Genomic DNA, 12,979 nt, shown 5'->3' with positions numbered 1-12,979 from the left:
TGAAGATCCGCAAGTACTGCTCCAGCTCCTGGTTGACGCGCTCTGTCTGACCGTCTGTCTGCGGGTGGTACGCGGTGGACGTGGCGGGCTTGATGCCGATTAGACGCCAAAGTTCTCGGGTGAAGTCCGCGATGAACTGCGAGCCGCGGTCGGAGACGTACTTCTCCGGAGTCCCATGGTGCCGCCAGACATTCCGGTAGTAGAGGCGGGCTGCCCCTACTGCATCGACCGTCGTATGACACTCCGAGAAGTGGGCGCGCTTTCCGAGGGGTGTCAACGACGACCATGATCGCGTCGTACCCATGGGCTTCGGGAAGCTCTACGATGAAGTCGACGGAGACGGTATGCCAGCGTTCCGGAGGCGTTTCCGTGGGGTGCAGTTCTCCGTGGGGCAGTCTCCGGAGTGCCTTGGTGCGACAGCACAAGTCACAGGTCGCAACATACCGGCCGATATGGCGAGACATCTGAGGCCACCAGTAGTTCCGGGAGACCAACTCCAGGGTCTTGAAACGACCTGCGTGTCCGGCGACTCGGGTGTCATGGCAGAGCTCGATGATGCGTCTCCGGAGGTCCTTGTCTTTTGGTACGACGATCTTTCCTCGGAAATGGAGAAGACCGCCGGAGACGGCCCACTCGTCAGAACGTGAGGAGCGGGGGCCTCGAGCTTGACCTTGAACCTTAAGAAGTTGCCGGGCCGCTAGTGCGACGGGCTCCTCCAGGTCAGGCTCACCGGAGAGGGCATCACGGATGTCACGGAGGAGTTCGGAGCCGGGACCGGAAACGGAAACGCCCTCGAGTGCGCGGACGTGGAAGAGTTCAGGCCGCAGAAGGACGACGTCGGAGTTGTCGGAATCGACTCCGTGGTCGGGTCTCCGGGAGAGGGCGTCAGGCCGACCCATATCGCGGCCAGGCTTGTGGTGCAGCGTGAAGTCGAACCGGGAGAGGTACAGAGACCACCGGGCCTGTCTCCGGTTGAGGTGCTGCGTCTTCCTGAAGTACTCCAAATTCTTATGGTCAGTCCAAATCTCGACAGGGTGCGGCGCCCTCGAGGAAGTGTCTATACTCCTCGAGTGCGCGGGATGATCGCGAGCATCTCCTTGTCGTGGATTTCGTAGTTGCGCTGGACATCATTTAAGCTTTTGGAATAGAATGCTACAGGGTGCCACTTCCCGTCCGGGGGGATTGTGAAAGAACCGCCCCGTCGCATAATCAGAGCTGTCCGCCTCAAGTCGGAAAGGCCGTGCGTCGTCCGGAATCGCCAGGACCGGTTCCGAGGTGACTGCGTCCTTGATCGCTTGGAACGCGGGAGGCCTCCGCGTCACCCCAAGTCCATTGCTGGTCCTTCTTGGTGAGCACGAAAAGAGGGCGCGCAAGGGTCGAGAAGTCCCGAATGAACCTGCGGTAGAAGTTAGCGAACCCGAGGAACTGCTGAATGTCCTTCTTGTTTTCCGGAGTCGGCCAAGCGGAGACGCCTGCGACCTTGACGGGGTCCATTTCGACGTGGTTGTGGGAGATGATGACTCCGAGGTACTCGATTGACGATTTTTCAAAGTCGCACTTCTCCGCTCGGAGGTACAACTTGTGCTCTCGGAGTCGCCGCAAGACCTCCTGAACAATCTGCCGGTGTTTCCGGAGGTCGGAATGGGCGATCAAGATGTCGTCAAGGTAGATCATGACGTCTCCGGAGAGGATCAGGTCCTGAAAAATGTCATTCATCATCGTTTGGGAACGTCGCGGGAGAGTTTGTCAGGCCGAAATACATCACCAAGGGCTCGAACAGGCCTCGGTTAGTCCGGAAAGCCGCTTTCCACTCGTCGCCTTCCTTGATCCGGACGTTGTTGAAGCCCCAACGGACGTCGAGTTTGGTGAAGTAACGAGCGCCTTTGAGCCGGTTGATGAGGTCATTGATCAGCGGAAGGGGGTACCGGTTTTTGACAGTCATCGCGTTGAGAGCACGGTAGTCCTGGACGAAGCGGAGTCCGCCGTCCTTCTTCTTGACGAAGGAGACCGGAGACGCCATCGGAGACTTGGAGGGGCGAATCCGGCCCGTCGAAAGCCCTTCCTCGATGAACGCGTCGAGCTCGCGTTGCTCGAGGGGCGAGATGGGGTACACCTTGCAGTTGGTGGGCTTAGCGTCGGGGACGAGTTCAATGGCGTGGTCCCAGGCTCTCCGCTCCGGTAGCGTGTCGAAGGACTCCTTGTTGAAGACGTCCTGGAACTCCTTAGCCCAGCCCGGGATCTCGGAGGGCGGAGGGGCGGAGTTCCTGGCGAAGGCTTCGGCCAGGCGTTGCGAGACAGTACTGCCAGCGCGTATCTCCTCCGAGGGGCGGAACGAGGTGTAGAAGATGCGGTCACCATCTTCAAGCTGACCATCGTCTTCATCGTCGTCGGAGTCCGGCATCAGATCAGGCAGGGCGGAGTCGTCACCGGAGACGGAATCGTCTCCGTCGTCAGGCCCAGAGAGGTCCATGGCACAGACCGAGGGGAACGGGCCGGAGCGGAGACGCTTCTGAAGCGACCGGAGTCGCCGCAACTCGGTCCGTTCGACCCGCTCTTCCTCACGGCAGGTCGAGCAATTGCGGGGGGCACCGTGTCATCTTGACCTCCTTGGTTTCCCAATTGATCTCTGGGTTATGTTTCCGCAACCAGGAATACCCCAGGATGAGGTCTTGCTTGCCAAGATGGGTGACGGCCAGCTGAACTCGTTCGGCATGGCCCTTGTGAGCGCAGGACCAAGTCCGCGATCTGTTTGATGGAGCCAGCGTCATTGGGGGTGCCATCGACATTGAAAACCGGAATCGGCTGATCGAGGGTGTGGACCGGAATGCCATTCCGAGCAACATAGTTCGTGTCAATGAAGTCGGAGGTGGCACCACAGTCGACAAGCCCAGAGAGTGAGAGCTTCAGCGCCTGGTGGTGGACTCGAGCTCTAACGGGAGGTGGAGGGAGTTCGCCCCAGGGGCAGCGGCAACAGTGTACTGCTTGGGCAGTTTCTTTTCCCAGGCAGTGAGGCGACGGAGGACGATGACCGGAGTCGCGGGCGGAGTCGGAGTCGGAGTCGAGGCGGGGGCAGGAGAGGGTGTGTCTTTCGTTTCGGGCTCATTGTAGGGCAAGGAACTGCATTCATCATACAAAGAGGCAAAACGATTTATAGACGCGAACGAGGGCACACCAGTCACTCGTCGCGGGGACAAAATCCTCTCCGGCCATCGACTCCGCTGCCGTCTCCGGCAGGGCAGCTGTGTCCGTGTAGCGGGCGATCAACTCCGCTAACATCTCGTCACCGAGTTGTTGGATCACCTCGTCGAGGATGTCCATTGAGCGGACATCGGCGGGGAGGGGGCAATCCCGGGCGAGATGGTTTGGGTCGCCGCACCTGAAGCAGGCGCGACGAGGGGCACCCCGAGCCCTGGTGCGATCCAACTCCATAGGGACGGGAGCTGGAGGCGCCGGAGCGGGGCGCGGGCCGCGGGTGGCACGACCGGGAGCCACCGGGCGGAAAGGGGCCGGAGCCGGGATGCGGTTGACCGGAAACGGAGTCCGAATCAAACCGCCAGGCGTCTTGGGGGCGGCTGACTTGATCAGCTTGGCCCGGACCAGGGCCTCGTATTGACGGAAGGCCCGGGTGCGCCAGCTAAGGTAATCCCGGAGGTCCGGGGGGTCGTTCGAGGACGTGATTCCGTTATTGATCAGGGGGTCAAGTCCGTGGCGGAACTTGGTCACCTTGACCAGCGCGTCTTCGAATCCGGCGAGGTCCATCAGGTCCTCGAAGTCATCGGTGTACTGGTAGACATCCTTTGTACCCATGTGATAGGCGGAAGTCTCCAGCTTGGAGAGAGCGTGATCTTGCTCATTCTCCTCGACGAACCGGAGTCGAAACTCGAAACGAACGAGCCCCAGGACGGAAACGGAAACGGGGCTTTGCTTCCGTGGCGCTCCGCCCATTGCTGAGCGGGTCCTTCTGCCATAAACGACATGGCATAGCGGACAGCCTTTTCCTCGCCGCCTCTCCGTTGACCACGAAGGCCTCAGGGGCAAGGCGGGCGTAGGTGCGGACCGCGTAGAGGAACGCGCGGCCGCGTTTCCGGTCGCCGTTGAAGGTGAACGGGGGGTTTGGTCGCAAGACCAATTTTGAGGCGAGGTTGATGTCGCCAAAAAGGGCTTCGGAGTCGCCCTGGACCGGAGTCGGAGTCGGAATCGACGTCTCCGGCGATGGTGTTTGGGGTCCGCCAGCATTATTAGCGGCGGCAGCGGCAGCGGAAGCCTGGTTGGTGAGTAAAGCAAGGGCCTCAGTTAGGCTATCGATTTTCGCCTCGAGTGAGTCCAGCCGGGCGTCTGCGGTAGGAGTGACTCCGGACGGCATGACGGGTGCGGGGACCACAGGAGTAGAGGAGGAGGGGACAAGTGGCAGGGGCGGTGACGAGGGCGGAACGGACTCGTACTCCGAGCCTGAGTCAGCGCCGAACCTGGCAATCTTGTCCGGTTGATCCCGTAGAGAGTTTCTTCTGCTGTAAGGGCAACCCCGGAGGCCTGAGATCAAGGTCCTAGCAGGGGAGGATCCAAAGCGTGAACATTGGTAAGCGAATACAAATGAAGCTGACCTAGCAGGGGAGGATCCAAAGAGAAGAAACTCTAAGGGTCCGCCTGCTAGGTAGCTGACTATATACTGCTTGTCCGTAGCTGCCGCTGTCGGGCACAGAAGGCTTGGGCGGCGTCCGCAGGCGAGGTCCCAGGGCGACCGTCGGGAGGGCGTTGACGGATCGGTGATTGTGCGGGCGAGATGGAGGGCCGGACCGGAGACGGAACCGGAGTTGGACCGGAATCGGAGGCGTCTCCGAGGGGCCGAAAGGGAGGTTCCCCTGACAGCGACCTGCCATTCCTTGACCGTCACTATTATGACAGGTTATTACCAATCCATGAACAAAACCTGAAGAAAACTCACTATCACCCCGAGGGAAGTGCAAACGACACCAAAACTGCCATGCGTTCCAAGTGCTGGTGGAGCGGGAGAGTTTGGTCATGATGCCCGCCTTTTGAGTCAAGGTGGCCACATTGCAGTTGAATTGTTTGGCAATGGCCTTGATCTCCTCGAAGAGCTTAGAGCTCAGTTGCTTGACGGCCTCGACGGCCTCATCAGGCGGGGGACCGGACTTGACGCGGGCACCTTTCTCCTCGTCCGAGTCGATGTCCCCCGTATCCTCGTCCGTAACCTCGTCATCTTCCTCATCATCCTCGCGAGGCAGCGTGTTGCATGAATTTGCTGACGGGAGAGGCAGCGGCAGCGGACTGGGGACGTGGCTGACGCGCACCAGCTGGCTGTGGTTTGCGACGCGGCTTGTGCATGCCGGGCTCGGGCACACTGTCCTCGAGATAGTCCGCGTAATCCTGCTCTTCCATCTCGTCGTCATCGATGGGAACACGATCCTCCCGCTTCGCCAAAGTGTTGCGGTGGATCTTGGCAGCGGCTTCACGAGCGCGCACCACGGTGAAGTCTTCGTCGCGGTCACTGTCATCGTCGTCCTCGTACGTGTCGGGCAGGCGGTAGCTCTTGGTCTTGACACGTTTAGCGCGTTTAGATGGCGCGTCGTCGTCCGAGTCGGACTCGTTGGCGTCAACGAGGAAGGGGTTGGACTTGCGGTGCGAAGGACCAGCGATTGGCGAGGAGCGGAGACGCGAAGGCCCAGCGATTGGCGAGGAGGGGGGGAAGCGACTTGTGGTGCAAAGGCCCAGCGACCGGCGAGGAGGGGAAATCAAGCTCTTGCAAAGGGGACGGCGGAGAACCGTAGTCGGGAGCCTGCACAGGAGGTTTTGTCGGGGTCGTCAACGAGCCAGAAGGAAGAGCAGAGGAGGTCGGACCGGAGGCACGACGAGGAGAGCGCTGAAGGGGCGACAATAGCTAAGAAATATTAATTCAGGCATGGTATAAAGATTAGATCAACTGACCATCGCTTTCAAGTTCAGTAGAGGGTGGGTGCGACGCGACGGGGTACCGCGGGAGGCCGCGCCACGGGCCGCAGGCTCGGCTGGAAGCGATGCAGCAGTGGGCGAGGCCGGCGAGGCCAGCGGGTCACGGGCTGCTGGCTCGGCTGGCACCGTTTGCGGTGCTGGCGAGGCCGCGGGTTCACGGGCAGTTGCATCGGGTGGCACGTTCGCCAGCACGGGTGACGGCTCTCGTGGCACCTCGGTCACTGCAGGCGATGGTGAACGAGGTGGAGTTTCGGGCTGTGGGTTACATCAGACTGATATGGTGGAGAGGAAGTCAACGCGGGACGCACAGCTGGCTTCTTTTTGGGCTTGCGGCTAATGCGTGGCGGGTCGGGGATAGGCTGGGGCGGCCCCTTGGACGCTGGCGCGCCGGTGTTGCGATTCGAGCGGCGGAGCATGGTGTGGAGAAATAGCTGAGTTAGAGGAAAGACTACGGGTCGCTTTTAAACTGAACGCGCTGCCCGACAATGCGTCGACGCGCTTGGAGTGGCTCAGACGTCCAAAAACTAGCGTGTTAAAGAGTTGACTACTGTCTGTTTACGTCTCTCCCACGACAAGGCAACAATGGGCTGGTGCTTTGACCGCAGGCTTAGCGGCGGGGATGCTGAGAAAGTGAGCTGCGAAGAGGCGCGTCAGTCAGACGGGCGAGGTTGGCGACGGGACGCACCAGAGACAAGCCGAGGGAGAGTTGGAGGTGGGCTGGGAGTCGTGGGAGGTGGGGTGTCCCAAATAGGAAGGTAGGAAAGCGAGAGAAGGAGGGAGTGACCACCAGTCACGGAGGTCGATCGCCTGCGAGGGAGAGTGATTCGGCTTTACGATGGGCGATCAATGCGATCGTAAAGCCGAATCACTCTCCCTCGCAGGCGATCGACCCCCGTGACGGTGGCGTGGGAATACGTCACCTCTCCTTCTCCACCTTTTGCTCCTTCCCGATTGGGCCCCCCTCCCTCGTTTTTTCCCGCCGACGCCAGCACTGCCCGCGACCGACCGACCGACAGTCCCGCCAGCACGCTTGGTGCGTCGACGCCTGCGCCCGCCGCCACGCCCACTAACCTTTTCTAGTCTGGTCCGCGCCAACGCTATCGCGAACACCACGTCCACCAGCAGCGTGTCCTCGCCGCCGTTCTGGTGAGTTCCTCCCTGACATCGTGGCTTCTTTCGCTGACCTCCGCCTCACTTCTATCAACAGCAAGCCTCTACACTTCTTCTGTCTCCCTGACACGTCACCCTCTTTACCACCCCATTTTTCTTGTACGTCCTCGTGTTCTTCTCGTGTCCGTTACTGACGCTCCGCTCTACATTCAGCCGGTGTCGAAGAACGACGTAGCTCGTCCAACACAAGTCGCCGTCTCGGATCTGCACGCATCTGGTGAGTCATAACCCACAGCGCCGTGCCTGCTCTCATTTTTCTTTCAGCTTCCTTTGCCCAAACTTGCGAATGGCCTCAGAACTCTTTGTAGAGGATGGCCAGGTTACGAACCTCTGGGACGAGGAATGTGCTAGCTACACCCCTTCCGTACTCGTCGTCAATAGAGAGCCCTTATTCCTTCCTGAACCCCCATCGGAACCCGAACCCGAATTCGAATACGACTCTGATCCTGAATCTAAGTCTCCATCTCCCACTGATGCTGAACTCCCGTCTCCGTCTCCAAACGATGCTGAACTCCCGTCTCCGTCTCCAAACGATGCTGAACTCCCGTCTCCGTCGGCGCCCGTAAGGCCATTTTCGCAGAGCAAGAAGGACCGACCCAAGCGCAAGCCCACCAGAGCGCTAATGAGATTCTTCGATACTGAGGCTATTGCTACTGACGACGAAACGGACGATCTACTGGGCGACATACCATGGGAAGATCATCGTTTCATCAACGACGATGAGGAAGACGACGAAGCCATGAATGTTGATGAGAACGAAGACGATCTCGAGGATGCAATGGATGTCGACGACAACGAAGACGATCTCGATGAAGAGGGGTCCACGCCCGAAGAGATTGCGGCCCGCTATGACAGAAGAGCGCGGACCGAGAGACTTTTCGAGCAAATCCTTCGCGGTACCCAGAAACGCGCCAACGACATACCCTGGTGGGAAAAGCAAGCCATCCCTCGCGGACCCCCCATTCCTCCGCCTGGATCTCCCCCGTTCTATGCAATCCGAGTCCGACGCGGAGGCGAAATTCCGCTTCGTGCTCTATCTCATGGTACAACCGCACATAGTAGTCAGCGCGGGTACATGGGGGCTGGGCTCGGGCCTTGCTTTTGTCGAAACCAGAAGCGTCGACCGAAGGGTGGAAGATTGGCTTGCGAATCGCCAGGGGAGACACGCGGAGTATGTTGTCCCTGCGCCCATCCAAACTCTGGTGGAGACAATACGAAAATGGACTCAGGCCTATCGCTGGGGTGGCCGCAATTTGCTACACCCGGTTCCAGTATCGCCATTCCTTCAATGGCTGATGCTAGTTCCACCTAACGACCCGCAATATCTCGATCCCTTTTCCACGGGTGAGAGATGGATTCGTATAACGGGTAACCAGCTTTACGAGGGCGACCTGGCTTTTGTCGAAAGATTCGATTCTGGCGACAGCGAGCAGTACGCCTATGTCGTGCCTCGATTGCCGTTCACGAAGAAAGACACCAAGAGAAAGCGTCCTTTACCTCGGTTATTCGACAGATTTCTAACTGTGGATCGACTCAGGGCGAAGTTCGAGGTTCGCAACCTAATATGCTATATTGGCCATCGAGAATTTGGCATTGCAGCTTGCTTTGGCGGACTGGAGCGGATCCAACTCCGGGATACCCCATTCACCATGGATTCCCAAGACCGCAACGCTATACCGACTGAGGCCGAATTGGACCTCTTTCGCCAATCCCTCGGCCGCGAGTTTGATGTACCCATCAACACGTATACTCTAGCTCTGCACAAAGGCGACAGAGTTGTTGTTGTTCCCCGAGGCAGTAATGCTGTAACGGGTCATATCGTCCGACTCTCGTCTTTGAATGTCGGGGGCAAGCTTATTCCTAGCGCGTTGCTGCTACCCAACTACGATGGAACGACCTGGCTCAATCCAGATTCGCCAGCACTCGAGTTTGCTGTCGCCTACCCTTTGTCTCAACTCCGGTTGCATTTACTGGCCTACCAACGACGCGTTTATATTGGAGACAGGGTCAAAATTGTGGGCGGAAACTCTATGCCCGGTTACACTGGCCGTGTCTGCGAGGTTCACGCCGACCATGTAGCCGTCGCCATGTTGGAGAAAGAGGTGAAGCCCGCAAAGAAGCCCGTTCCACAACCGACAAAGTCGCCGCAACTGAACGAGAGTCAAGGCGAGCCCCAGAACAACGAGGCGAAAGACAAGGAAAACAAAAGCAAAGAACTCGACCCGACTATTGCTATCGACGTGCCCCTGCGCTACATCATGCTCGATTTCCAGCTGGCGGATGTGGTTCGAATAGTGCGAGGTCGATACAAGGGTCTGGTTGGTTTCATCGTCGACATTCAGCGAGGAGGTTGGGTGGGCATCCAACTGGTTAGTATAATGCTTTTCGTTCCTTTCCTACCTGACATTTAGTAGGGAGAGTTTCATGATGGCGTCTTCTCCTTTGCTGAGCAAAGTGACCAACCCCCGCTGTATCGCGCACCCAATCCCGACCTCCCGGAGCACGATGAGCTCAAGCTCCAGCTGGGCCAGGTTCTCACCGAGGATCGAAGGAAGAAGGAAGGATATTTTAAGGGGGCGACAACGTTGCGATGACTTTCGATCCATGGGTCTTCGAATCCCAACGAACTTCATCGTCTTCGAGAATTGGAAGGACGCTCCAATGCAGCTCCAATCTCCCGACCACCAATACTGGGCTGATGTGGAGCGTAAGCGCAAGGCTTCTCGAGAGGAGACACACGATTCCGAGGACTGGACGAACGGGATGGAGGTCATGATAACGGGCAACCACTGGTACAAGGCCCGTTATGGAACCATCCTGAATCGACATTGGCGAACAACACGGCCCGACCCGGGTCTTTATCAACAGCCAGACTATACGCAATTGACCTTCCAGGTCGCACTAGAGGCCAGCAATACGGTTGTCTCAATTCCATATGCCAATCTGGTTGAGCGATAGTATGGCCCAATCAACCTAGGTGTTTTCATTGTCTCATTAATCCTTTTGCAGCTCGAAGCAACAGTTGTACACGGCCTATACGGTCTACGGACAGCAAGCTCTGCTGAGATTTGCAAGACGCCCGCCTCCTCCACCACCACCACCTCGCGCTCCGACGCCTCAACCGGAACAGCCTCTTTTAGATCTCGCACTAGAGGCGGACGGCTTCCTAGCGCGTTACGGCCCCCCGCCGCAGATCGACGAACTCGACGGAGGGTGGCTTTTGCACGAGAATATGGTGCAGAAGAGGATTGATGTGGTTGTCGCGGAGGAGAAGGAGTTTGGCGATATCAAGAAAAAGTACTCCAAGCTGCGAAAGCTGATCAAAGACCCGCAACTTGCCCAGGCTGGGAAGACCGGCTATCTTTGGCCGTTGGTAACTCCTCTCACGCTGGAGGACATCAGGACAAAAACGATCTACATCAACGTTGAGCTGACTACAACCTACAAGAAGGTCAAGATGCCGATCCAAGCCTTGAAGCCGTGCCGAACCTTGCCTTCGGGCCTCTGTATCAGCCAAGCAAAGCAGAGGGTGATCGTCATTGGCCCCGACACCATGGGCTCCATGTATCGTATTGGCCATTACAGGGAAGTGCTGCCGAATCAGACCGAGTTCCCGGACCGGGTGGTCAAAGTCCGATTCTTGCGCCAGCTGACCGGCCCGTACGGAGACGAGGGTCGAGCGTGAGGGAACATTTCATCTCGTCGCTCTCTGTCGAGCGAAAAACGTCGATGTAGACGACACGGTCAAAGCTACAATATTTTACTGACAATCTATACACAGAGCACCACTGTATCATAAGACATCCATTGTAGCATAAAGATGAAGATCTAGAGACGATAACGATGCAATAACGATGCGAGATAACGATGCGATACGATAACGATGCGATAAGATCGAGTGACGATAAGATAGTCAACGTGGCAACTGTTTTAGGGCATCATAATAGACACTCGCGAGCTTGTGGGTGGGCAACGCGAAATAGCCCATGAGGGCGTCGAAGTGCTGGGGGGTGCCTACGGCAGCGTTCAAGGCTGTCAAGGCGTCCTCGCTGTCCACGAGTTGGGCACCAAATTCCAATGCGGCTAAGAACGCCTTCATGTAGGGTTCGTCAGGCGCACCAGTCACTAGGCAACACAATCAGCGCGGGCTCAATGGCTCAATGAACAGCTACTGACCTTTGAGGACCCCGTCATCAGTGAGGACGATGTTCAGCTTATCGCGAAAATCCACGACTAGCGGATTATTCAACAAGATAAAACGGACTAGCTGGATGACATACGGAATCGGGCCGACACCGGCGGCAGCATGAAGTAGGCATTAGTGATGGCCTCGTCGAGGTCGTCGCGGCGAGCACGAATGGTCGATGGCAGGTAGCTTTCATTGAGCTTGGGGTCGTACGGTTGCTGACCAAGGGATTTCCGAGGGCTGGCGCGGGTCGGCTTAGTCGGGACACGAGGCATAGTAGCGAGGTCGATAGAGAGGCAGGGAATGGGAATGAGTAGGCCAGGCGGGCGAATTTATAGCAGAACCGCGGGAGGACGGTGCTTAGACACTTCATCGTGATCGCGCTTTGAATGCCTCTGGCGGCACAACCCCGGCCGAGCCCAGGGCCGCGCCGTCCCCACGTGACCGTTTTGTTCTCTGAGACCGTTCTCTTCCTCTCCACCCATGCCAAACCCTCGAATTTCCCCCCACAAACTTGGGCTGCACGCGAAAGGCGAGCTTGGCTCAAAGTCTTTCAAACCACTGCCTCCTTTCAGGCATCTCAATGCCAAGCCGCTCACCACCGGTGGCACTGTCTTCGTAACACCGACCGACACTTCAGCCTTCTTTGCTGGACGTTCGCCACGGAAATCTCCCGCAAAGAACCGAGTAAAACGCGCTCCCGTGGCTATAAACGACGTGCCACTATTCGAACACGATATATCTGAGCAACACGACATACCTGGGCCAGGCTCCCGTAAAAGGGCCGCGCAATTCGAGAACTGGATGAAGATATTGCCTGATCTTGGTCCCGTGTTCTTGCAGCTAATGCTGGCGACCGATTCCCTCAAATCATTGCATAATCTAGCCATCGGAAGCGCGCGATGTTCGTGTGTGAAGCGCCGGCTACCCATCACCGTCATCCGCTGGTTGTCCATCGAGGACATCGAGCTCGAGTGTTGCCCACATTGTCAACCTTTCCGAGCGCCCATTCTTCTCCTCCAAGGGGGCCTTTTCCCCTGCAGCCCATGTAATCCCACTCTGGCTGTCGAAATACCCTTGCTACAGTTTTATGTTGAGCTCGGCCTCAACATCGCACCGAACAATACAGCATTTTGTAAAGCCATGGAGAATTTCCTGGGCGCAAGAGGCTATCAGATGGCTTCCGGGGTAAGTTTTCCCCTCCCTCGTTGTCCACAATGTCTGATTTGTCCGCTTAGGAGCGTCTACGCATCCGCTTTGGAAACACAGTCCAGTGGTTCATCCAATTGACGCTACTGGTTCGCAAACGGCTGAACGACGCGTTGGAACCCGCTCGAACGGTCGCTCGGGACCGATATGCCGATGACAGTGTGGATCCCCCTGAAGAAGAAGCTGTCAATACCCCGCATCAAGAAGCTGTCAATACCCCAGATCAAGAAGCTGTCATTACCCCAGATCCGGCTCGGGGCCGGCCCCATCGGTCCGACGACGGCTTGAGCGCGAAAGCTGCTGGGAAGAAACGACAGCGGGACCACGACGAGAACCCCACGCCTCCCCCAAATCCTTTTCCCAACCCGCCGCACCCGCACTCGCCCGAGCGATTACCTCATTCGTCGCTGCCCTGGGTGCTTTTCAGGGCTGCGACACGATGCCACC

Source organism: Mycena indigotica (assembly GCF_014461135.1).
Source record: "Mycena indigotica strain 171206Taipei chromosome Unknown Mind.scaff0009, whole genome shotgun sequence".
Taxonomy (NCBI): Eukaryota; Fungi; Basidiomycota; class Agaricomycetes; order Agaricales; family Mycenaceae; genus Mycena; species Mycena indigotica.
This window is presented reverse-complemented; position numbering follows the sequence as displayed.